A 27,141-nucleotide genomic window follows, 5' to 3' on the forward strand; every position below is an offset into this window, starting at 1 on the left:
TCAATCCCTAACGGGTAACGGCGCCAGAAATTGGCAAACAGACGTGAATAAATTGTTGTAGATTGATAGATCGAACGTCACATAAAATAAAGTGCAGCAAGGTATTTTTGTATTTTTGGTTTAATAGATCAGAAAATAAAAGGCAAATAAAATAGATTGCAAAGACAAATAATATGAGAAAGAGACCCGGGGGCCGTAGGTTTCACTAGTGGCTTCTCTCGAGAAAAATAGCAAACGGTGGGTAAACATATTACTGTTGGGCACTTGATGGAACTTCAAATAATCATGATGATATCCAAGCAATGATCATTATATAGGCATCACATCCAAGATTACTAGACCGACTCCTTCCTGCATCTACTACTATTACTCCACACATCGACCTCTATCCAGCATGCATCTAGTGTATTAAGTTCAAGGAGAAACGGAGTAATGCAATAAGAACGATGACATGATGTAGACAAGATCTATTTATGTAGAAATAGACCCCCATCGTTCAATACTTAGTAGCAACGATACATATGTGTCGGTTCCCCTTCTATCACTCGGATCAAGCACCGTAAGATCGAATCCACTACAAAGCACCTCTTCCCATTGCAAGATAAATAGATCAAGTTGTCCAAACAAAACCTAAATATCGAAGAAGAAATGCGAGGCTATAAGCAATCATGCATATAAGAGATCAAAGAAACTCAAATAACTTTCATGGATAAAATGAGATAGATTTGATCATAAACTCGAAGTTCATCTGATCCCAACAAACACACTGCAAAAGAGTTACATCATATGGATCTCCAAGAGACCATTGTATTGAGAATCAAACGAGAGAGAAGAATCCATCTAGCTACCGTAGGGGAACGCAGTAATTTCAAAAAAAATCCTACGCACACACAAGATCATGGTGATGCATAGCAACGAGAGGGGAGAGTATTGTCTATGTACCCTCGTAGACCGTAAGCGGAAGCATTGTGAAAATGCGGTTGATGTAGTCGTACATCTTCACGATCGACTGATCCTAGTACCGAAAGTACGTCACCTCCGCGATCTACACACGTTCGGCTCGGTGACGTCCCACGAACTCACAATCCAGCAGAGTGTTGAGGGAGAGCTTCGTCAGCACGACAGCGTGATGATGGTGATGATGATACTATCGGAACAGGGCTTCGCCTAAGCACCGCTACGATATGACCAAGGTGGATTATGGTGGAGGGGGGCACCGCACACGGCTAGAAACAATCAACTTGTGTGTTCTAGGGTTCCCCTGCCCCTGTATATAAAGGAGCAAGGGGGAGTCCGGCCGGCCTTGGGGTGCACCAAGGAGGGGGGAGTCCCCCTCCTAGTAGGAGTAGGACTCCCCCTTTCCTAGTCCAACTAGGAGGAGGGGGAAGGAAGGAGAGGGAGAGAGGGAGGGAAAGAGGGGGCACTGCCCCCCTCCTTGTCCAATTCAGACTCCCAATGGGGGGAGCAGCCAGCCCTATGGCCTCTCCTCTCTCTCTCACACACACAAGGCCCATGTTGGCCCATTAGTTCCCCTGGGGGTCCCTATAACCCCCCGGCACTCCGATAATTATCCGGTGACCCCCGGAACTCATCCGGTGTCCGAATATAGTCATCCAACATATCAATCTTTATGCCTCGACCATTTCGAGACTCCTCGTCATGTCCGTGATCACATCCGGGACACCGAACTAACTTCGGTACATCAAAACACATAAACTCATAATACCGATCGTCACCGAACCTTAAGCATGCGGACCCTACGGGTTCGAGAACTATGTCGACATGACAGAGACAGGTCTCCGGTCAATAACCAATAGCGGAACATGGATGTTCATATTGGCTCCAATATATTCTACGAAGATCTTTATCGGTCAAACCGCATAACGATATATGTTGTTCCCTTTGTCATCGGTATGTTACTTGCCCGAGATTCGATCGTCGATATCTCAATACCTAGTTTAATCTCGTTACCGGCAAGTCTCTTTACTCGTTCCGTAATGCATCATCCCGCAACTAAATCATTAGTCACATTGCTTGCAAGGCTTATTGATGTGCATTACCGAGAGGGCCCAGGGATACCTCTCCGACAATCGGAGTGACAAATCCTAATCTCGATCTATGCCAACTCAACAAACACCATCGGAGACACCTATAGAGCACCTTTATAATCACCCAGTTACGTTGTGACGTTTGGTAGCACACAAAGTATTCTTCTGGTACTCGGGAGTTGCATGATCTCATAGTCATAGGAACATGTATAAGTTATGGAGAAAGCAATAGCAACAAACTAAATGATCATCATGATAAGCTAACAGATGGGTCAAGTCAATCACATCATTCTCTAATGATGTGATCCCGTTAGTCAAATAACAACTCATGTCTATGGTTAGGAAACATAACCATCATTGATTCAACGAGCTAGTCAAGTAGAGGCATACTAGTGACATTCTATTTGTCTATGTATTCACACATGTACTAAGTTTCCGTTTAATACAATTCTAGCATGAATAAGAAACATTTATCATGATATAAGAAAATATAAATAACAGCTTTATGATTGCCTCTAGGGCATATTTCCTTCAGTCTCCCACTTGCACTAGAGTCAATAATCTAGATTAAATTGTAATGATTCTAACACCCATGGAGTCTTGGTGTTGATCATGTTTTTCTCGTGAGAGAGGCTTAGTCAACGGGTCTGCAACATTCAGATCCGTATGTATCTTGCAAATCTCTACGTCTCCCTCCTTGACTTGATCGCGGATGGAATTGAAGCGTCTCTTGATGTGCTTAGTTCTCTTGTGAAATCTGGAATCCTTTGCCAAGGCAATTGCACCAATATTGTCCCAAAAGATTTTCATTGGACCTGATGCGCTAGGTATGACACCTAGATCGGATATGAACTCCTTCATCCAGACTCCTTCATTTGCTGCTTCCGAAGCAACTATGTATTCCGCTTCACACGTAGATCCCGCAACGATGCTCTGCTTGGAACTGCACCAACTGACAGCTCCACCATTTAATAAAAACATGTATCCGGTTTGTGACTTAGAGTCATCCGGATCAATGTCAAAGCTTGCATCGACATAACCATTTACGACGAGCTCTTTGTCACCTCCATATATGAGAAACATATCCTTAGTCCTTTTCGGGTATTTCAGGATGTTCTTGACCCCTGTCCAGTGATCCACTCGTGGATTACTTTGGTACCTCCCTCCTAGACTGATAGCAAGGCACACATCAGGTCTGGTACACAGCATTGCATACGTGATAGAGCCTATGGCTGAAGCATATGGAACACCTTTCATTTTCTCTCTATCTTCTGCAGTGGTCGGGCATTGGGTCTGACTCAACAACACACCTTGTAACACAGGCAAGAACCCTTTCTTTGCTTGATCCATTTTGAACTTCTTTAAAACTTTATCAAGGTATGTGCTTTGTGAAAGTCTAATTAAGCGTCTTGATCTATCTCTATAGGTCTTCATGCCTAATATATAAGCAGCTTCACCAAGGTATTTCATTCAAAAATTCTTATTCAAGTATCCTTTTATGCTATTCAGAAATTCAGTATCATTTCTGATCAACAATATGTCATCTACATATAATATCAAAAATGCTACAGAGCTCCGAGTCACTTGCTTGTAAATACGGGCTTCTCCAAAAGTCTGTATAAAACCATATGCTTTGATCACACTATCAAAGCGTATATTCCAACTCCAAGAGGCTTGCACCAGTCCATAAATGGATCGCTGGAGCTTGCACACTTTGTTAGCACCTTTTGGATCGACAAAATCTTCTGGTTGCATCATATACAACTCTTCTTTAAGATTATCCATTAAGGAATGCAGTTTTGACACCCATTTGCCAAATTTCATAATCATAAAATGCGGCAATTGCTAACATGATTCGGACGGACTTAAGCATCGCTACGGGTGAGAAGGTCTCATCGTAGTCAACTCCTTGAACTTGTCAAAAACCTTTTGCAACAAGTCGAGCCTTGTAGACAGTAACATTACCGTCAGCGTCGGTCTTCTTCTTGAAGATCCAATTATTCTCTATGGCCTATCGATCATCGGACAAGTCAACCAAAGTCCATACTTTGTTCTCATACGTGGATCCCATCTCAGATTTCATTGCCTCAAGCCATTTTGTAGAATCTGGGCTCATCATCGCTTCCTCATAGTTTGTAGGTTCATCATGGTCAAGTATCATGACTTCCAGAACAGGATTACTGTACCACTATGGTGCGGATGTTACTCTGGTTGACCTACGAGGTTCGGTAGTAACTTGATCAGAAGTTTCATGATCATCATCATTAGCTTCCTCACTTACTAGTGTAGGAACCACTAGAACTGATTTCAGTGATGAACTACTTTCCAATAAGGGAGAAGGTACACTTACCTCGTCAAGTTCTACTTTCCTCCCACTCACTTCTTTAGAGAGAAACTCCTTCTGTAGAAAGGATCCATTCTTAGCAACGAATATCTTGCCTCCGGATCTATGATAGAAGGTGTACCCAACAGTCTCCTTGGGTATCCTATGAAGACACATTTCTCCTATCTGGGTTCGAGCTTATCAGGTTGAAGCTTCTTCACATAAGCATCGCAGCCCCAAACTTTAAGAAATGACAACTTGGGTTTCTTGCCAAACCACAGTTCATAAGGTGTCGTCTCAACGGATTTTCATGGTGCCCTATTTAACGTGAATGTAGCCGTCTCTAAAGCATAACCCCAAAATGATAGCGATAAATCAGTGAGAGACATCATAGATCGCACCATATCTAATAAAGTGCGGTTACGACATTCGGACACACCATTCCGTTGTCGTGTTCCAGGTGGCGTGAGTTGCGAAACTATTCAGCATTGTTTCAAGTGAAGTCCAAACTCATAACTCAAATATTCACCTCCATGATCAGATAGAAGAAACTTGATTTTCTTGTTACGATGATTTTCCCCTTCACTCTGAAATTCTTTGAACTTTTCAAATGTTTTAGACTTATGTTTCATTAAGTAGATATACCCATATCTGCTCAAATCATCTGTGAAGGTGATAAAATAACGATATCCGCCGCGAGCTTCAATGGTCATGGACCACATACATCAATATGTATGATTTCCAATAACTCTGTTGCTTGCTCCATTGTTTCGGAGAACGGAGTTTTAGTCATCTTGCCCATGAGGCATGGTTTGCAAGTTCCAAGTGATTCATAATCAATTTATTCCATAAGTCCATCAGAATGGAGTTTCTTCATGCGCTTTACACCAATATGACCCAAACGGCAATGCCACAAATAAGTTGCACTATCATTATCAACTCTGTATCTTTTTGGCTGCAATACTATGAACATGTGTATCACTACTATCAAGATTTAGTAAAAATATACCACTCATCAAGGGTGCATGACCATAAAAGATATTACTCATATTAATAAAACAACCATTATTGTCTGATTTAAATGAATAACCGTCTCACATCAGACAAAATCCAGATATAATGTTCGTGCTCAACGCTGGCACCAAATAACAATTATTTAGGTCTAAAACTAATCCCGAAGGTATATGTAGAGGTAGCGTGCCGACGGCAATCACATCCACTTTGGAACCATTTCCCACGCGCATCGTCACCTCGTCCTTAGCCAATCTTCGCTTAATCCGTAACCCCTATTTCGAGTTGCAAATGTTAGCAACTGAACCAGTATCAAATACCCAGGCACTACTGCGAGCATTAGTAAGGTACACATCAATAACATGTATATCAAATATACCTTTTGCTTTGCCATCCTTCTTCTCCGCCAAATACTTGGGGCAGTTCCGCTTCCAGTGACCAGTCCGTTTGCAGTAGAAGCACTCAGTCTCAGGCTTGGGTCCAGACTAGGGTTTCTTCACTTGAGCAGCAACTGGCTTGTTGTTCTTCTTGAAGTTCCCCTTCTTCCCTTTACCCTTTTTCTTGAAACTAGTGGTCTTGTTGACCATCAACACTTGATGCTCCTTCTTGATTTCTACCTCCGCAGCTTTTAGCATTGCAAAGATCTCAGGAATCGTCTTATCCATCCCTTGCATATTATAGTTCATCACGAAGCTCTTCTAGCTTGGTGGCCGTGATTGAAGAACTCTGTCAATGACACTATCATCAGGAAGATTAACTCCTAGTTGAGTCAAGTGGTTGTGGTACCCAGACATTCTGAGTATATGTTCCCTGACAGAACTATTCTCCTCCATCTTGCAGCTATAGAACTTATTGGAGACTTCATATCTCTCAATCCAGACATTTGCTTGAAATATTAACTTCAACTCCTGGAACATCTCATATGCTCCATGACGTTCAAAAACGTCGTTGAAGTCCCGGTTCTAAGCCGTAAAGCATGGCACATTGAACTATCGAGTAGTCATCAGCTTTGCTCTGCCAGGTATTCACAACATCTCGCGTTGCTCCTACAGCGGGTTTATCACCTAGCGGTGCTTCCAGGACGTAATTCTTCTGTGCAGCAATGAGGATAATCCTCAAGTTATGGACCCAGTCCGTGTAGTTGCTACCATCATCTTTCAACTTAGCTTTCTCTAGGAACGCATTAAAATTCAATGGAACAACAGCACGGGCCATCTATCTACAACAACATAGACATGCAAAATACTACCGGGTACTAAGTTCATCATAAATTAAAGTTCAATTAATCAAATTACTTAAGAATTACCACTTAGATAGACATTTCTCTAATCTTCTAAGTGATCACGTGATCCATATCAACTAAACCATGTCCGATCATCACGTGAGATGGAGTAGTTTTCAATGGCGAACATCACTATGTTGATCATATCTACTATATGATTCATGCTCGACCTTTCGGTCTTAGTGTTCTGAGGCCATATCTGCATATGCTAGGCTGGTCAAGTTTAACCTGAGTATTCTGCGTGTGCAAAACTAGCTTGCACCCATTGTATGTCAACGTAGAGCTTATCACACCCGATCATCACGTGGTGTCTCGGCACGACGAACTATAGCAATGGTGCATACTCAGGGAGAACACTTATACCTTGAAATTTAGTGAGAGATCATTTTATAATGCTACAGCCGAACTAAACAAAATAAGATGCATAAAGGATAAACATCACATGCAATCAATATAAGTGATATGATATGGCCATCATTATCTTGTGCCTTTGATCTCCATCTCTAAAGCACCGTCATGATCACCGTCGTCACCGGCTTGACACCTTGATCTCCATTGAAGCATCGTTGTCGTCTCGCCAACTATTGCTTCTAGGACCATCGCTCCCGTTTAGTGATAAATTAAAGCAATTACATGGCGATTGCATTTCATACAATAAAGCGACAACCATATGGCTCCTACCAGTTGCCGATAACTATGTTACAAAACATGATCATTTCATACAATAAAATTTAGCATCATGTCTTGACCATATCACATCACAACATGCCCTGCAAAAACAAGTTAGACGTCCTCTACTTTGTTGTTGCAAGTTTTACGTGGCTGCTATGGGCTAAGCAAGAACCGTTCTTACCTACGCATCAAAAGCCACAATCCGGTATAGTGATTGCTTTTCGATCTTCAAACAAAACCATGTTCATCAAATCCGATTCAACTAAAGTTGGAGAAACTGACACCCACCAGCCACCTGTGTGCGAAGCACGTCGGTAGAACTAGTCTTGCGTAAGCGTACGCGTATTGTCGGTCTGGGCCGCTTCATCCAACAATACCGCCGAATCAAGAAACAACTAGTGACGGCAAGCAATATGTATATACCCACGCCAACAACTCCTTTGTGCTCTACTCGTGCATATAACATCTACGCATAAACCTGGCTCTGATGCCACTATAGGGGAACGCAGTAATTTCAAAAAAATTCCCACGCACATGCAAGATCATGGTGATGCATAGCAACGAGAGGGTAGAGTGTTGTCTACGTACCCTCGTAGACCGTAAGCGGAAGCGTTATGACAACACGGTTGATGTAGTCGTACGTCTTCACGATCGACCGATCCTGGTACCGAAAGTACGACACCTCCGCGATCTGCACACATTCGGGTCGGTGACGTCCCACGAACTCACGATCTAGCAGAGTGTCGAGGGAGAGCTTCGTCAGCACGACGGCGTGATGACGGTGATGATGATGCTATCGGAACAGGGCTTTGCCTAAGCACCGCTACGATATTACCGAGGTGGATTATGGTGGAGGGGCACCGCACACGGCTGGAAACAATCAAGTTATGTGTTCTAGGGTGCCCCCTGCCCCTGTATATAAAGGAGCAAGGGGGAGGCTGGCCGGCCTTGGGGCGCGCCAAGGAGGGGGGAGTCCTCCTCCTAGTAGGAGTAGGACTCCCCCTTTCCTAGTCCAACTAGGAGGAGGGAGGGGAAGGAAGGAGAAGGAGAGAGGGAGGGAAAGAGGGGGCGCCCCCTCCTTGTCCAATTCAGACTCCCAAGGGGGGGCCCAGCCCTATGGCCCCTCCTCTCTCTCACACAAGGCCCGTGCTGGCCCATTAGTTCCCCTGGGGGTTCTGATAACCCCCCGGCACTCCGATAATTATCCGGTGACCCCCTAAACTCATTTTGTGTCCGAATATAGTCATCCAATATATCAATCTTTATGTCTCGACCATTTCGAGACTCCTCTTCATGTCCGTGATCACATCCGGGGCTCTGAACTACCTTAGGTACATCAAAACACATAAACTCATAATACCAATCATCATTGAACGTTTAGCGTGCGGACCCTACGGGTTCGAGAACTATGTAGACATGACCGAGACACGTGTCCGGTCAATAACCAATAGTGGAACCTGGATGTTCATATTGGCTCCCACATATTCTACAAAGATCTTTATCGGTCAAACCGCATAACGATTTACCTTGTTCCCTTTGTCATTGGTATGTTACTTGCCCGAGATTCGATCATCAGTATATCAATAACTAGTTCAATCTCGTTACCGGCAAGTCTCTTTACTCGTTCCACAATGCATCATCCCGCAACTAACTCATTAGTCACATTGCTCGCAAGGCTTATTGATGTGCATTACCGAGAGGGCCCAGAGATACCTCTCCGACCATCAGAGTGACAAATCATAATCTCGATCTATGCCAACTCAACAAACACCATCGAAGACACCTGTAGAGCACCTTTCTAATCACCCAGTTATGTTGTGACGTTTGGTAGCACACAAAGTGTTCTTCTGGTATTCAGGAGTTGCATGATCTCATAGTCATAGGAACATGTATAAGTTATGGAGAAATCAATAGCAACAAACTAAACGATCATCGTGCTAAGCTAACGGATGGGTCAAGTCAATCACATCATTCTCTAATGATGTGATCCCGTTAATCAAATGACAACTCATGTCTATGGTTAGGAAACATAACCATCATTGATTCAACGAGCTAGTCAAGTAGAGGCATACTAGTGACATTCTGTTTGTCTATGTATTAACACATGTACTAAGTTTTTGTTTAATACAATTCTAGCATGAATAATAAACATTTATCATGATATAAGGAAATATAAATAACAACTTTATTATTGCCTATAGGGCATATTTCCTTTAGCTACTAACTACGGACCTGAAGGTCTACAAAGAACTACTCACGCATCATCGGAGAGGCACCAATGGAAGTGGTGAACCCCTCTGTGATGGTTTCTAGATTGGATCTGGTGGTTCTGGACTCTGCGGTGGATGGAATTGATTTTCTTCAACTCCCCTAGGGTTTCTGGAATATTGGGGGTTTTATAGAGCAAAGAGTCGGTCCGGGGGACACCCGAGGTGGGCACAACCCACCAGGGCACACCTGGGCCCCCAGGCGTGCCCTGGTGGGTTGCGCTATCGTCGCAGCACCCCCAGGTGCTTCTCCGGCCCATTGGATGTCTTCTGATCCAAAAAAATTCACAAAAAGTTTCACTGCATTTGGACTCCGTTTGATATTGATTACCTGTGGTGTAAAAAACATGCAAAAACAGCAACTAGCACTTGGCACTATGTCAATAGGGTAGTACCAAAAATGGTATAAAATGATTATAAAACAACCAAGAATGATAATATAATAGCATGGAACAATAAAAAATTATAGATACATTGGAGACGTATCAGATAATTCCGTGATGGCGAGAGATTGCATTAGGTCCAGTGTTTCATTTAAGAGCAAAAGCTGAACAGGCATCTGAGGATCTGTGGGGCTAGGTTCGGTAATAACCATTGGACCGAGCCCGATGGACATAGACCTCAAGAAATTAGAGTTGACATCCAGAGGCGAATCTGGCTTCCTGATGACGGGGAGAGCCCCGTTTGAGTCAGGGTTCGCCGACGGCATGATCGCATCTAGGTCTTCGGCTGTAATCTCCTTGATGGGAGAGAGTCCGGCGGGGTTCACCCTCCCGTCTTCAGACCGAGTGGTTCGCCCCGGATCCAAGGCCAGGGCGGGCATGAGAGTCGACCCCTGAACGGGATTTAATGATGGATCTAAAGGGCCTTCTTCGTGTGGGTGGGGAGCGGCGGCTGAGGTTGTGAACCCCTCGAAGATCAAATCTCCTCGGATATCGGCGATGTAGTTCAAACTTCCAAACCTCGTATGGTGACCAGGGGCGTAGCTGTCGACCTGCTCAAGGTGACCGGTTGAGTTGGCACGTAGTATGAAGCCGCCAAACACAAAGAGTTGATAAGGGAGAAAGGTCTCCTCGGAAGCAGCATCATCGTTGAGGACAAGGCGAGCCATCGATCCTTCTGTCGACAACACAACAGAACTCTCAACGAAAGCACCAATTTTGGGGTCAAAACCGGTAGATCTCGGGTAGGGGGTCCCAAGCTATGTATCTGAGGATCGACTGTAACAAAATACACAATGTTCACCCAAGTTCAGGCCCTCTTAAAGGAGGTAAAACCCTATGTCCTGCTTGATTATATTCGACGTGTATAAGGGTTACAGAGTTGATCTATCAAGATCGTAATGGCTAAACCCTAGTTGTCTAGCCTATGAGTATTCTGATAGTCTCTACGGACTAACCCCTCTGGTTTATATACACATCGGAGGGGCCTAGGGTTGTACAGAGTCGTTTTGCAAAGGGAAGAAAGAATACACCCAGACACCAAACTTGTTATCCACCCATATGGGAGTCCTATCCGAACACGGGGGATAGTCTTCTGCTTTATCTTCACAGCCCATTAGTCCGGCCCATATTGAATAGTCTGGACACCCGAGGACCCCCTCATCCAGGACTCCCTCAGCTCCTCCACCCATAAAGGGTCCATGAAGAAGCAACCTTGTCTATCCCACCATGGACATCGCCCATGAAGGACTTGCCTCACTCGGGTAGATCTTCACGAAGTAGGCGATCTCCTTGCCCTTACAAACTTCTTGGTTCCACTCCACATCACAAAGGAGGCTCCCAAGCGACGGCAAACTAGTCTAGGAGACACGACTCTCCAAAAGGTAATAGATGGTGTGTTGATGATGAACTCCTTGTTCTTGTGCTTCAAATGATAGTCTCCCCAACACTCAACTCTCTCTCACACATATTTGGCTATGGTGGAAGAGGGATTTGAGTGGAAAGCAATTTGGGGAAGGCTAGGAATCAAGGTTCAAATGGTTGGAATGGAATCTCTTGATCTGAGCACATGAGTAGGTCGTTCTCTTTAAGAAAATGTATGGTGGAAGTGTAGGAACATTATGATGGCTCTCCTCCTTGAGCAAGAAGGGGTAGAGGGGTATATATAGCCTCCACACAAAATCCAACCGTTACACATGTTTTACTCATCTTGGTGTGTTGTAGGATGGAACCCTAAGTGGAGATCTTTCATGAATTGGAGGGGAAACCCCAAAGAACAAGAAGAACACAAAGGGAAAACAAGAGGAACACTCAAGAACAAGTCCAAATCACACATGCACTAGACTCAAATCCACACAAGATCCACAAAGGTACATAAACAACAAGGGGAACATGGATACATGGTAAAGTTCATCTCAAATCCAAAGGAGATGAGGTCTTGGTGATCTAGGTAGATCCTTACCTCAAGGGGTTCTTGAATCCCTAGGTATCTTCTCCAAAGGAGGCCTTGAACTCCAATGGAGTGTCTCTCTCTCTCTCTCAAGAGGAAGAATCCCACAAGGGGAGGAACATGAGCTAAGCTCTAATGTCTAGATCTATTCTTAGCTTAGTCTAAATGGAGGAGATGAAGGAGTATATATAATCCTAGGGGATGAAGGGGTAAGCAGGGGTGAAATGGACATTGATACGTCTCTAATGTATCTATAATTTTTGATTGTTCCATGCTATTATATTATCAACCTTGGATGTTTTATATGCTATTTTATATGATTTTTGGGACTAACCTATTAACCTAAAGACCAGTTCCAGTTTCTCTTTTTCCTTGTTTTTGAGTTTTACAGAAAAGGAAAATAAAACGGAGTCCAATTGACCTGAAACTTCACAGAACTTTTTTTGGACCAGAAGAAGGCCATGGAGTAAAAGAGTTGGGCCATAAGAGTCCCGGACTGCCCACGAGGGTTTGGGGAGCACCTCCAACACCTCTTATGTAACCCCAAACTTCCAGAAAGAAACCTAGATCAGGAGTTCCACTGCCAGAATCCTCAGTAGCCACTGAAAACCAATCTAGACCCGTTCCGGCACCCTGCCGGAGGGGGGGATTCCTCTCCGGTGGCCATCTTCATCATCTCGGCGCTCTCCATGACGAGAGGGAGTAGTTCACCCTCGGGGCTGAGGGTATGTACCAGTAGCTATGTGTTTGATCTCTCTCTCTCTCGTGTTCTTGATTCGGAACGATCTTGATGTATCGCGAGCTTTGCTATTATATTTGGATCTTATGATGTTTCTCCCCCTCTACTCTCTTGTGATGAATTGAGTTTTCCATTTCAAGTTATCTTATCGGATTGAGTCTTTAAGGATTTGAGAACACTTGATGTATGTCTTGCATGTGCTTATCTGTGGTGACAATAGGATATCACGTGATCCACTTGATGTATGTTTTGGTAATCAACTTGCGAGTTCTGTGACCTCGTGAACTTATGCATAGGGGTTGGCACACGTTTTCGTCTTGACTCTCTGGTAGAAACTTTGGGGCACTCTTTGAAGCTCTTTATGTTGGTTGAATAGATGAATCTGAGATTGTGTGATGCATATCATATAATCATACCCACGGATACTTGAGGTGACATTGGAGTATCTAGGTGACATTAGGGTTTTGGTTGATTTGTGTCTTAAGGTGTTATTCTAGTACGAACTCTTGAATAGATCTATCGGAAAGAATAACTTTGAGGTGGTTTCATACCCTACAATAATCTCTTCGTTTGTTCTCTGCTATTAGTGACTTTGGAGTGACTCTTTGTTGCATGTTGAGGGATAGTTATATGATCCAATTATGTTATTATTGTTGAGAGAACATGTACTAGTGAAAGTATGAACCCTAGGCCATGTTTCAACGCATTGCAATACCGTTTTCGCTCACTTTTATCATTAGTTACCTTGCTGTTTTTATATTTTCAGATTACAAACACTTATATCTACTATCTATATTGCACTGGTATCACCATCTCTTTGCCGAACTAGTGCACCTATACAATTTACCATTGTATTGGGTGAGTTGGGGACACAAGAGACTCTTTGTTATTTGGTTGCAGGGTTGTTTGAGGGAGACCATCTCCATCCTACGCCTCCCACAGATTGATAAACCTTAGGTCATCCACTTGAGGGAAATTTGCTACTGTCCTACAAACATCTGCACTTGGAGGCCCAACAATTTCTACAAGAAGAAGGTTGTGTAGTAGACATCAAGCTCTTTTCTGGCATTGTTGCCTGGGAGGTTAGCACTTGAAGCTATATCTTTAGATCTTGCAATCGAATCTTTTAGTTTCTTGTTTTATCACTAGTTTAGTCTATAAAAGAAAACTACAAAAAATGGAATTAAGGATGCCTCATATGCTTCAAATTTTTAATGTCTTTCGTGAGAATAAGGATTCTAATAATTGTGCCAAAATGCTAGAAGAAGAATGCATTAAAATGTTTGGCACTAAATCTTTGAATGATGAGCATGATTGCAATGTTGTTAGTATGAATTCTTTGAATACCCATGATGCTAATGATATGCAAAGGCCCAAGCTTTGGGATGCTATGTTTGATGAGAATGACATGTTTGAGAATTTATTTGCTGCAATTAATGTTTGTCCCAAGCTTGGGGATGCTACGTTTCATGAACATGATATATTTAACCTCCCATGTTTTGATATGCAAATTTATTATCATGATAGCATGCCTCCTATTTATGATGATTATATTGATGAAAGTGGGTTTGGAAGAGTGTCAACTTTAGGAAGTGATTATCCCACTATTTTTGAGGATGTTGAATCATATTGTGATAATTGTGAAAGTGGATTTGGAGAGGTCATGACTTTATTTAGTAATTATTCCACTACCTTGGAAGAGGTTTCAATTGATTATGATGAGAACAAAGTTACTACTTATGATGATTATTGTGATGACACTTATGCTATAAAAATTAGTGATGACTATATTTATAAAACTTGTCATGATTATGATTACCCTCTTTCTGAACATTACTCTTTTAATGTGGAAACAATCTGTAGTATTCGAGTTTCTTATGATACTCCCACTATTCCGATTGGGAAGAATCTTATTTATGTGGAGAGTAGTAAATTTTCTATGCTTGTAGATCATGAAAAGAATGCTTTATGTGATGGTTATATTGTTTAATTCATTCATGATGCTACTGAAAATTATTATGAGGGATGAATATATGCTTGTAGGGATTGCAATAATATCAAGTTTCCTCTCTATGTGCATACAGTTTTAAAGGTATGCTTGTTTCGCCTTCCTATGCTAGTTGATTATTGTTCCCATAAGTTGTTTGCTCACAAAATCCCTATGCATAGGAAGTGGGTTAGAATTATATGTGCTAGTCATATTCTTCATGATGCTCTCTTTATGTTTCAATTCTTATCTTTTACGTGAGCATCATTGAAATCGTCATGCCTAGCTAGGGGCGTTAAACGATAGCGCTTGTTGGGAGGCAACCCAATTTTATTTTTTGTTCTTTGCTTTTTACTCCTGTTTACTAATAAATAATTCATCTAGCCTATGGTTAGATGTGGTTTTATGTTTTAATTAGTGTTTTTGCCAAGTGGAACCTTTGGGAAGCTTGGGTGAAGTCTTTGCGATCTTGCTGTAAAAAACAGAAACTTTTGCACTCACGAGATTAGCTGCCATTTTTTACTGGAGAGTGAAATTAGGTTGATTATTTTTGTAGATGATTAATAGACAAATTCCTCAGGTTCACCATTTTATTTCAGAATTTTTGGAGTGACATAAGTATACGTTGATACAGATTGCTACAGACTGTTCTGTTTTTGACAGATTCTGTTTTCATTGTGTTGTTTGCTTATTTTGATGAATCTATGAGTAGTATCGGAGGGTATGAACCATAGAGAAGTTTGAATACATTATATATTAAACCAATATGAATTTATAATTAGTTAACAACAGTACCAAAAGTGGTGATTTATTTTCTTATACTAACGGAGCTTACGAGTTTTCTGTTAAGTTTTGTGTTGTGAAGTTTTCAAGTTTTGGGTAAAGATTCGATGGACTATGGAATAAGGAGTGGCAAGAGCCTAAGCTTGGGGATGCCCAAAGAAACCCAAGGTAATATTCAAGGAAAACTAAGAGCCTAAGCTTGGGGATGCCCCGGATGGCATCCCCTCTTTCGTCTTCGTTCATCCGTAAATTTACTTGGAGCTATATTTTTATTCACCACATGATATGTGTTTTGCTTGGAGCGTCATTTTATTTTATTTTGTTTTGATTGCTGTTTGAAAAAAATACCAAGATATTAAATTCTTAAATGTTAGAGAGTCTTCACATAGTTGCATAATTATTCGACTACTCATTGATCTTCACTTATATCTTTCGGAGTAGTTTGTCATTTGCTCTAGTGCTTCACTTATATCCTTTTAGAGCACGGCGGTGGTTTTATTTTGAAGAAATAGATGAACTCTCGTGCTTTACTTATATTATTTTGAGAGTCTTTAGAACAGCATGGTAGTTTGCTTTGGTTATGAAACTAGTCACAATATGATGGGCACCCAAGATGGGTATAATAAAAACTTTCATATAGAGTGCATTAAATACTATGAGAAGTTTGATAATTGATAATTGTTTTGAGATATGAAGATGGTAATATTAGAGTTGTGCTAGTTGAGTAATTGTGAAATTGAGAAATACTTGTGTTGAGGTTTGCAAGTCCCGTAGCATGCACGTATGGTAACCGTTGTGTGACAAACTTGAAGCATGAGGTGTTTCTTTGATTGCCTTCCTTATGAGTGGCGGTCGGGGACGAGCGATGGTCTTTTCCTACCAAACAATCCCCCAAGAGCATGCGTGTAGTGCTTGGTTTTTGATGACTTGTAGATTTTTTTCAATAAGTATGTGAGTTCTTTATGACTAATGTTGAGTCCATGGACTATATGCACTCTCACCCTTCCATCATTGCTAGCCTCTTCGGTACCGTGCATTGCCCTTTCTCACCTCGAGAGTTGGTGCAAACTTCGCCGGTGCATCCAAACCCCATGATATGATACGCTCTATCACACATAAGCCTCCTTATATCTTCCTCAAAATAGCCACCATACCTACCTATTATGGCATTTCCGTAGCCATTCCGAGATATATTGCCATGCAACTTTCCACCGTTTCATTTATTACGACACACATCATCTTTGCCATATTGCTTTGCATGATCATGTAGTTGACATCGTATTTGTGGCAAAGCCACCATGCATAATTTATCATACATGTCACTCTTGATTCATTGCCCTTCCCGGTACACCGCCGGAGGCATTCATATAGAGTCATATTTTGTTCTAGTATCGAGTTGTAATCATTGAGTTGTAAATAAACAGAAGTGTGATGATCATCATTAATAGAGCATTGTCCCAAATAAAAAACGAAATGCCCAAAAAAAGAGAAAAAAGAAATAAAAAGGGACAATGCTACTATCCTCTTTTTCCACACTTGTGCTTCAAAGTAGCACCATGCTCTTTATGATAGAGAGTCTCTTGTTTTGTCACTTTCATATACTAGTGGGAATTTTTCATTATATAACTTGGCTTGTATATTCCAACAATGGGCTTCCTCAAATGCCCTAGGTCTTCGTGATCAAGCAAGTTGGATGCACACCCACTTAGTTTCTTTTGTTGAGCTTTCATACATTTATAGCTCTAGTGTATCCGTTGCATGGCAATCCCTACTCCTTGCATTGACATCAATTGATGGGCATCTCCCTAGTCCGTTGATTAGCCGCGTCGATGTGAGACTTTCTCCTTTTTGTCTTCTCCACATAACCTCCATCATCATATTCTATTCCACCCATAGTGCTATATCCATGGCTCACGCTCATGTATTGCGTGAAAGTTGAAAAAGTTTGAGATTACAAAAGTGTGAAACAATTGCTTGGCTTGTCATCGGGGTTGTGCATGATGAGAGCATTCTTGTGTGACGAAAATGGAGCATGACCAAACTATATGATTTTGTAGGGATGAACTTTCTTTTGCCATGTTATTTTGAGAAGACATAATTGCTTTGTTAGTATGCTTGAAGTATTATTATTTTTATGTCAATATGAACTTTTTTCTTGAATCTTTTGGATCTGAATATTCATACCACAATTAAGAAGAATTACATTAAAATTATGCCAAGTAGCACTCCGCATCAAAATTTCTGTTTTTATCATTTACCTACTCGAGGACGAGCATGAATTAAGCTTGGGGATGCTTGATACGTCTCCAACATATCTATAATTTATGATTTCTCCATGCTATATTATCTACTATTTTGGACATTATTGGGCTTTATTATCCACTTTTATATTATTTTTGGGACTAACCTATTAACCGGAGGCCTAGCCCAGAATTGTTGTTTTTTGCCTGTTTTAGGGTTTTGAAGAAAAGAAATATCAAACGAAGTCCAAATGGAATGAAACCTTCGGGAACGTGATTTTATCAACGAACAAGACCCAGGAGACTTGGACCCTACGTCAAGACACAAAAGAGGAGGCCACGAGGTAGGGGGCGCGCCTCCCCCCCCCCCCAGGCGTGCCCTCCACCCTAGTTAGTATGCTTAGTTAGTATGCCTGAAGTATTATTATTTTTATGTCAATATTAAAACTTTTCTCTTGAATCTTTAGGATCTGAACATGATGCCACAATAAAGAGAATTACATGGATAAATATGTTAGGTAGCATTCCACATCAAAAATTCTATTTTTATCATTTACCTACTCAAGGACGAGCAGGAATTAAGCTTGGGGATGCTTGATACGTCTCCAACGTATCTATAATTTTTTATTGTTCCATGCTACTATATTATCAACATTGGATGTTTTATATGCATTTATATGCTATTTTAGATGATTTTTGGGACTAACCTATTAACCTAGAGCCTAGTGCCAGTTTCTCATTTTTCCTTGTTTTTGAGTTTTTCAAAAAAGGAAAATCAAACGGAGTCCAATTGACCTAAAACTTCGTGGAACTTATTTTTGGACCAGAAGAAGGCCATGGAGTAAAAGAGTTGGGCCAAAAGAGTCCCAAGCTGCCCACGAGCGTGGGGGTGCGCCCACCCCCCTGGACGCGCCTCCCTACCTCATGGACAGCCCGGAGACCCCCTGACTTGTTCCCAACTCCAACACCTCTTATATAACCCCAAACTTCCAGAAAGAAACCTAGATCAGGAGTTCCGTCGCTAGAAGCCTCCGTAGCCACCGAAAACCAATCTAGACACGTTCCGGCACCCTGCCGGAGGGGGGGATCCCTCTTCGGTGGCCATCTTCATCATCCCGGCGCTCTCCATGACGAGGAGTGAGTAGTTCACCCTTGGGGCTGAGGGTATGTACCAGTAGCTATGTGTTTGATCTCTCTCTCTCGTTTTCTTGATTCAGAACGATCTTGATGTATCACGAGCTTTGATATTATATTTGGATCTTATGATGTTTCTCCCCCTCTACTCTCTTGTGATGAATTGAGTTTTCCCTTTGAAGTTATCTTATCAGATTGAGTCTTTATGGATTTGAAACACTTGATGTATGTCTTGCATGTGCTTATCTGTGGTGACAATGGGATATCACGTGATCCACTTGATGTATGTTTTGGTGATAAACTTGCGAGTTCCGTAACCTCGTGAACTTATGTATAGGGGTTGGCACACATTTTTGTCTTGACTCTCCGGTAGAAACTTTGGGGCACTCTTTGAACTTCTTTGTGTTGGTTGAATAGATTAATCTGAGATTGTGTGATGCATATCATATAATCATACCCATGGATACTTGAGGTGACATTAGAATATCTAGGTGACATTAGGGTTTTGGTTGGTTTGTGTCTTAAGGTGTTATTCTAGTACGAACTCTTGAATAGATCGATCGGAAAGAATAACTTTGAGGTGGTTTCGTACCCTACAATAATCTCTTTGTTTGTTCTCCGCTATTAGTGACTTTGGAGTGACTCTTTGTTGCATGTTAAGTGATAGTTATATGATCCAATTATGTTATTATTATTGAGAGAACTTGCACTAGTGAAAGTATGAACCCTAGGACTTGTTTCAACGCATTGCAATACCATTTCCGCTCACTTTTATCATTAGTTACCTTGCTGTTTTATATTTTCAGATTACAAAAACCTATATCTACTATCCATATTGCACTTGTATCACCATCTCTTCGCCGAACTAGTGCACCTATACAATTTACCATTGTATTGGGTGTGTTGGGGACACAAGAGACTCTTTGTTATTTGGTTGCAGGGTTGCTTGAGAGAGACCATCTTCATCCTGCGCCTCCCACATATTGATAAACCTTAGGTCATCCACTTGAGGGAAATTTGCTACTGTCCCACAAACCTCTGCACTTGGAGGCCTAACAACGTCTACAAGAAGAAGGTTGTGTAGTAGACATCAAACATTACATGGGAAAAGCCTGCGGCAACACACAGGGGGCCTCGTGCGCACGGGGTTAGTGGTGCCCGTGCGCACGGGGTCTCCAGAGACCTGACGCATGAGCCCGTGCGCACGGGTTCCATGAGGCCCGTGGACACATGGGTCCCGTGGGCATGGTACACGCCCGTGCACATGGGGTCTTCAGGACCGCCAGCCTAGGAGGCCCATGGGCACGGGGTCAGAAGTGTCCGTGCGCACGGGGTCACCTGGGAGCTGTTGCCTTCTTCTTGGCACTTCCTTCTCCGCTTCCAGGCTTCCCTCTTGGATGGTGTAGATGTTCTATTCTTCTTGGACTCCTCTATGAATGTGTAGCTCCGCTCACACCTATGGATGCACATGAGAGGAGGGGTCAAGTAGTATACCAACCTCGAAAGGTACAAGTGGACACGTGTAAAGGAGATGATTCACCTTTGTATGTAGGAAGTAGATGTCGCATATGTCACTTGCCAAATGGACTCTTGACATGGTGATTTCCATATTTTGCTCCGCATCATCCCCTCCCCCTTGGGAAAGATCCAACCTTAGATCGAAATCCAAATCACCATGGGAAAGAGATGATGTCTCCGTGTAGAAGTGGATGATCACCAAGCATTCATTATCTTGTAGTTCCAAATGGGCACCCTCCAATGTCGCACCGTCTTGTAATTCCTTCGAAAGGAGCAAAGATAACAAGCACATGGAAAAACAAATGTGGTTGGCGTTATTGCAAAACCAAGCATTCGAGAGGTGATTCACCCAACAAGTGTTGTCATCAAGCATAGCATATGGTTTGACAAAGAAGTGTGGCATGGCATTTAAGCATATAAATTGAGCACAATCAAGGACATCATGGAAACAAGCATGCAAATGGGAGGTCGAGATGCAAATATGTGTGACAAGTAAACAAGCATCTACCTCGTGATCACAGAAAACATGCATAAAGTGCTCAACAAAAGGTCCATGGTAGGCATAATAATCATCCACAACACCAAATATAATGATATGTCTAAACACATGGGGAAAGTGCAAGACAATCCAAGCATAATGTGCATAGGGTGTAGTGAAGATGTCGTGGCACTCAACACAATGGAAAGAGCAATTGTTCATCATGTGTGAGGCAATCAAGTCAATCATGTAGCAAGCAATGGGACATGGCATATGTGAAGAAATGACATTGTTGTAACCAAACATATGATAGGAGAAAATAATGAACAACTTGGATGCAACACACAAGGCATATATGTCATGGGGCATAGCAATGTGGAAATCATGAATGAAAGCACTATCCCTAACATGTGTGCAATCAAGTGGTCCAAGATGACCAATAAGTCTCATGGTGGAAGCAACACAAGTAGTATGATCCACAAATATCCATGTTCATGGTTTTGTGTTTCTCGAAAGAGAAGGATATCACCTTGAAAGCATGTCCTTGTGCGCCCTTCAGAATGTCGAAGTACAAGAAAGTGTGATGTAGACTCGTCATGGTAAAAGGTGGTCCGCTCTCAATTGCTCGAATTGTCAACTCACATGAAGTGGAAGTCGACACGAAGTCCAAGTATCCTACACATGCACACAACAAAACAAAGAATGTATGTGCATGGTAGATAAACACATCATCCATCATGATGATTCTCTTCTCTTGCACATAACCATTAGAAGCAAAAGTGCATGAATAGTATGATGCAATGGCTACACTCATGGCACTAGGCATATGGTGCAAAGAAGGAAGGGAAACATGCTTCACAAGAAATGTGTCAAAAGCTCCAAACATATTCGAGAAAGCTATGGGGGCAATCTCATTAGCAAGGCTAAAAGTATTGTTGCACTCAATACAAGGCAAGTCATCTAGCATGAGAGAGGCAACATATGGAGACATATGACAAGAAGCAATAGCAATCGTGTGCAAAGCATGTAAATGGATGCCATCAACCGCATGAAACGAGCCAGTATGAATCATTAGTGATGCAACATAGGCAAGCATATCAATCATGTCATGAAAACTATTGGAGCGAAGATGCAACAAACTAGAGGATATCATGGCAATCATGTCATGTAAGCAAATAATAGGCATAGGCAATGCACATGACACATGGCAAGCATGAACACAAAGCGAGATCAAATTATCATCATAGGCATGGGGCATAAATGGAACATGGCAATAACAAGAGATATCCCCACCAATCTTGCAAATACACATACAAGTACTAGAATCCGTCATCATGTATAATGCAAAGCCTGGGTCACAAATGCATGGCAAAGGCATCAAAATGAGCATAAAGTGAGAAGCGGTATATAACCCATAACCATGTGAGGGCCATGTAGAAGAAATGCGCGGAGGGAGTGCTCGTAAGGATAATCCACGGGATCCCAAATCATCATTGCTCTCTAGAGCTCGTTTTGTCAACTCATGGGATTGTGAGGTTGACAAGTATTCATGGGTACCTACACAAAAGAGACACAAACCAAAGAAATTGTGTGTGTGGTAAATGTACACATCATCCATCATGATGTGTATCTAAACGTGAGAGTTAGCACAAGATAAGCAATGCTCAAATAAATTTGAAGCATGGTAGAGAAATACGCCATCCATCATGCAATGATAGTTATTGTGTTCAACATGATTGAGACGCAAATTATAGCAAGTGTGTGCCACAACGATAGCATTTTTATTCATGGGATGCATATGGTGCACACAATCATGGGAATCATGCAATTCATAAGATGTAGCAAAATCTCCTAAAATGTATGAGGAAACTATGGGGGTCTCCTCATGGGCAATAGCGGAAGCATCATATGGAGAAAATTGATAACATGGCAAATAATGCATGTTCGAAGATAGGTGGTCATGGCATGGCATATGAGATAAATGATGCAAAGGGAGCATATCAATATCATCACAAGAAAAACAAATGCCAATAACCATGGGTTTGTCATTTATGCCATATGTGCAAACTGGGTTTATTTTAATTGCATATGCATAGTCACTACGATGAGATTGCAAATATGACATATGGGAGATCTCATGCATCATATGACAAGTCAAGCGGATTATCAAACATGATGTGACCAAGAGAAATATCATAAGAAATCCTATGTAACATGGCATCACAACGAATAGAATCCACATGATAATCATCAAACTCATCATAAATGGGTAAATTATCGCATGGGGAAATCATACTAGCATGAAACATGGTAATAGGTGGATCAACATCATGCAAGCAATCAATATCAAGGATGTCCACTAGTGGGACTAGAGCATCACCTTCATCTATGTTACCTTTCTCATTCCACTCATGTGGTGTAGGTGAGGTGGCGAAGACCAAATCGTGGTCAACATCATCATCGTGATGGAACCATGTGGTGGGTGCATCATAGTCCACCATGGCCATCGTCTTGTCCAAGGCAAGGACGAAGTCGTCAAAGATCGGCATGTCATCATATATGGGATCTAGCACCAAATGAGAAGACATGATAGAGGTAGATGTTAAGTTGTTAGAAATCGAAATGGCCTCACATGCCCTATCAACTACCTCACTCTCTCTATGTGGTGGTGGCTCATTCACTCCCTCAAAATAGGTGCACTCAATGTCACATATGGTGGAGTCACTCAAATCACTCAAGTGGTGGTGGTGGTGGCTATCCTCACATGGGAATTGGGGCAACTCGTCATATATGGGGCTAGTGGTGAAGTCACTCTCACTCTCAATATGATGGCAAAAGTCCCTCGAGTCATCATAAATCGCCATGGTCGAAGGGAAAATCCCATGCTCAACCATCTCGTAGTCGTCGTCGTGGTTGAAGGCCGAAGATGGAACATCATCACTCTCGTCGTGGATGAAGGCCGAAGATGGCACATCATCACTCTCGTCATGTGTGAAGGCCGAAGATGGCACATCATCACTCTCATCGTGGATGAAGTCCGAAGATTGCACATCATCACTCTCATCATGGATGAAGGACGAAGGTGACACATCATCACTCTCATCCTTGCTCATCACCGTGTCGCTCGCCTCCAAATCTTGATCGTTGAGTTGCTCCATAGTTGTACTTGTCGCTGCACCGTCTTGAAAAAGAGTCGTAATAGACTCGGCATCATCAATGCCACAAAGAGGGATGGCGGTGAAGTCGAACTTGGGAATGTCATCTTGGAGCTCATAGGGCTTGGACATCTCGATGGTACTAGCCTCATGCTCGCCGTCATGAAGCTTGGTCGTCGCGAAGTTTGCTTGGGGTGGAGAATCCTTGGCCTTCATGAGTTCTCGTTCTGCCTTGAGAGCACCAATGTAGTTGTCCTCGAGGGACTTGTAGTTCTCGAGGAAGATAGTCTTGGAGATGTCGTTGTTCAATTCCATCATGAAGTGGAACTTCATCCAAATGGGGTCGTCCACACCGGCTCACCGTAAGGCTTTCTTCATGTCCTTCGGGTACTCGTCGAGGGACTTGGATCCTTGTATGGTGTTCTCCAATTGGCGTTGAAGATGTTTTGTGTAGGTGGAAGGCACAAATTCTCGCCTCATCGCTTTCTTCATCGTGGGCCACGTCATGGTGAAGCTTGTCGAAGGTCTATGAAGCCACCATGTCGATGCGTAGTCGTGGAAGGTACTTGTGGCGCACTTCACTTGATCTTCGGAGGGAACTTGGTGTAGCTTGAGGTATTCGTCCATCTTGCGCTCCCACTCGAGGTACTCTTCGGGGTCATGAGTCCCAAAGAATGGAATCTCATCGTTGTCGGTGAAGTTGAAGTAGCTCATGGAAGTAGTGGACTTGAGCTCGTGGAGTAGGCGAAGATGTCGTACATCCGAACGCGAAGATGCCTTCTAGTCACTTGCGAAGATGCCAATGTTGTTGAAGAAGCCGTAGTCTTGGGGTCGATGTCGCGGCTCTGTATAGCCTGTGCGCACATGGGTGCAAAAGGCCGTGTGCACAGGGTCCCGTGTGCACGGGGGTCAGAGGCCCATGTGCATGGGGTTGGCAGAGAAGCCAACATGCTCTTGGAAGGCTGCTCTTCTGTTCTTTTGGTATTCCCTTGATGGCCTTGAGCTTCGTGGTCTTGTCGGTATCGATGTCGTGGTGTGCTTGAAGAAGATTGAAGCGCGGGAGTCTTTGCACTTGAGCGTCTTCTCAAAGATGAGGAAGACCGCTTGCGGTTCCTGATGAGGACCTTGAGCTCCTCCATGTGCTTGTCCATCTTGGCATCGATGAAGTTCTTCATGGCATCGATCTCGTCGTCGTGGTTGTAGACCGGAGGTGATGTGCTTTTCCTATCCATCACAAGACTCAAGCAAAGGTGAGTAGGAAATGAGATAAATGATACCAAGCTACATGTTCCCAAAGTTGAGGATGCATCTCATGTCACTCAATGTGAAATTAAAGAATAGCGGAATTGGTACCGGACTTGTTCACTCACACCTACAAAGTAAAGCTTATCGAGTGGCTTGGTTAGGACAAGTGGCGCAAAATCATGCAAATTGAAGTCCAAGATATTGTAAATGTTGAAATAAATCCGAAGGACTCAAAATGCAAAGCAAGTGATCACAAATATGGAGGAGGGCAATAAAGAAACACACACGTGGGATAATGGGGCTTGTGCAACTATAGGGATGAGCAATACAAAGTTGCCTAACGAAGACTAAGCTTGTGTTGCACAAACACTAGGAGAATGGGCATGATTCACCACTTGGCACCAACCTATATGTATGCAAGCTAAATGTTACCTATTCCATATATCCTCATGCACAAGTATCTCTTGTGATGCTCAACTCTCTTTTGCTTATAAGCTTATGATCTTTCTTTTCTTGCTTAAAAGCTTTTTTTGTCTTTTTTTGCTCTTCTCTTCCTTTCAACTATGCTTATTGAGTCTCAACCACAAACATGAGATAAGTATCACAAGATATGCACGGGAGCAAGCAATGGTACTATATGATATATCCAATGATGCAACAATATGATATCGTATCACTATGGTGCACAAGTTTTCGCGAAGCCCGGCAATACTTGGATAGCTAGTCTCAATAGGTAAGAAGGTATTCGCAAAGATGGTGGGGATATCAAGATGTAATGGCAAGGAAGGAAAAGTTTATGAAGGAATGGATACCTTTGTCACACTTAACCTTTCCCGAAGTCGGGTGCAACCGGCCTTGCTTCCGGTTAAAGATGGTCTCAAAGGATGGATGGTCGTCGTCGATGTGGAAGCTCATGGTGGATGTAGTCAATGGAATTAGGCGTTACTCGTATCATTCCATGTGGTGGTTGTTGAATATGTAACCATCCCTAAGTAGCCGAAACAACTTAGGAGACTCAAATCACAACTCAAATAACCACAAATACCATAAGAACCAAAATGGGTTAGGTTGCGGAAGTTGTATGTGGTGGTATGGAAGTTATGGCGGAATGCCTATGCAAAATATGCAGAAATGGAAAAAATTGATGGAGTCAAATGGTGGTAAAACCAAGATGATCAGCTCGGGCACGTCGCTAGCTTTTCAACGAGCCAAAGAACACCCAAATCGGAGTTCGGGAGTGGAAGTTATGGGCAAAAAGGTAAAGCATGCGCAACTATTTCTGGGAGGGCCGTGCGAATGGTGTCAAAGTCCCGTGGACACGGAGTCCCATGCGCACGGTACAAGGCTGTGGACATGGGGTCACCTGGGACTATCGGGGCCCCGTGCGCACGGGGTCTGAGGCCCGTGGGCACGGGGTAGGTGGAAAAATCACGATTTCGAGGTCAGATTCAAGAGGGATAAAGAAAAATTGGGCTATGGTGACGCAATTGGAGGTGGATCTACTTGCTAAACACCAGATCCAAGGATTGAAATCAACAAAAACTCACAAGAAACAACAAATCACAAAAAAATGGTATGGCTCTTTTTGTGTGGATTTTCAAAATTCAGCAAGAACAAGCAAAATTAGGCTAGAAAACAAAGAGGGGGGCTCCAATTTTGTGATAAACCATGGCGCATGATACCAAGAAGTTGTAGGGTGGAACCCTAAGTGGAGATCTTTCATGAATTGGAGGGGAAATCCCCAAGAACAAGAAGAACACAAGGGGGGAAACAATAGGAACACTCAAGAACAAGTCCAAATCACACATCCACTAGACTCAAATCCACACAAGATCCACAGACGTACATAAACAACAAGGGGAACGTGG

At 42.5% G+C, this 27,141-nt stretch overlaps 2 pseudogenes; both read right to left on the minus strand.

The window, feature by feature from the left end:
• Window positions 1-19,642: 19,642 nt before the first annotated feature.
• LOC147959994 (uncharacterized) lies at window positions 19,643-22,494 on the minus strand (annotated as a pseudogene).
• A 514-nt stretch (window positions 22,495-23,008) lies between these two features.
• Window positions 23,009-25,260, minus strand: LOC147959995 (uncharacterized; annotated as a pseudogene).
• Window positions 25,261-27,141: the final 1,881 nt, after the last annotated feature.

This window comes from Triticum urartu, chromosome 7A, assembly GCF_056163025.1.
Source record: "Triticum urartu cultivar PI428250 chromosome 7A, HENAU_Tu73, whole genome shotgun sequence".
Taxonomy (NCBI): domain Eukaryota; kingdom Viridiplantae; phylum Streptophyta; class Magnoliopsida; order Poales; family Poaceae; genus Triticum; species Triticum urartu.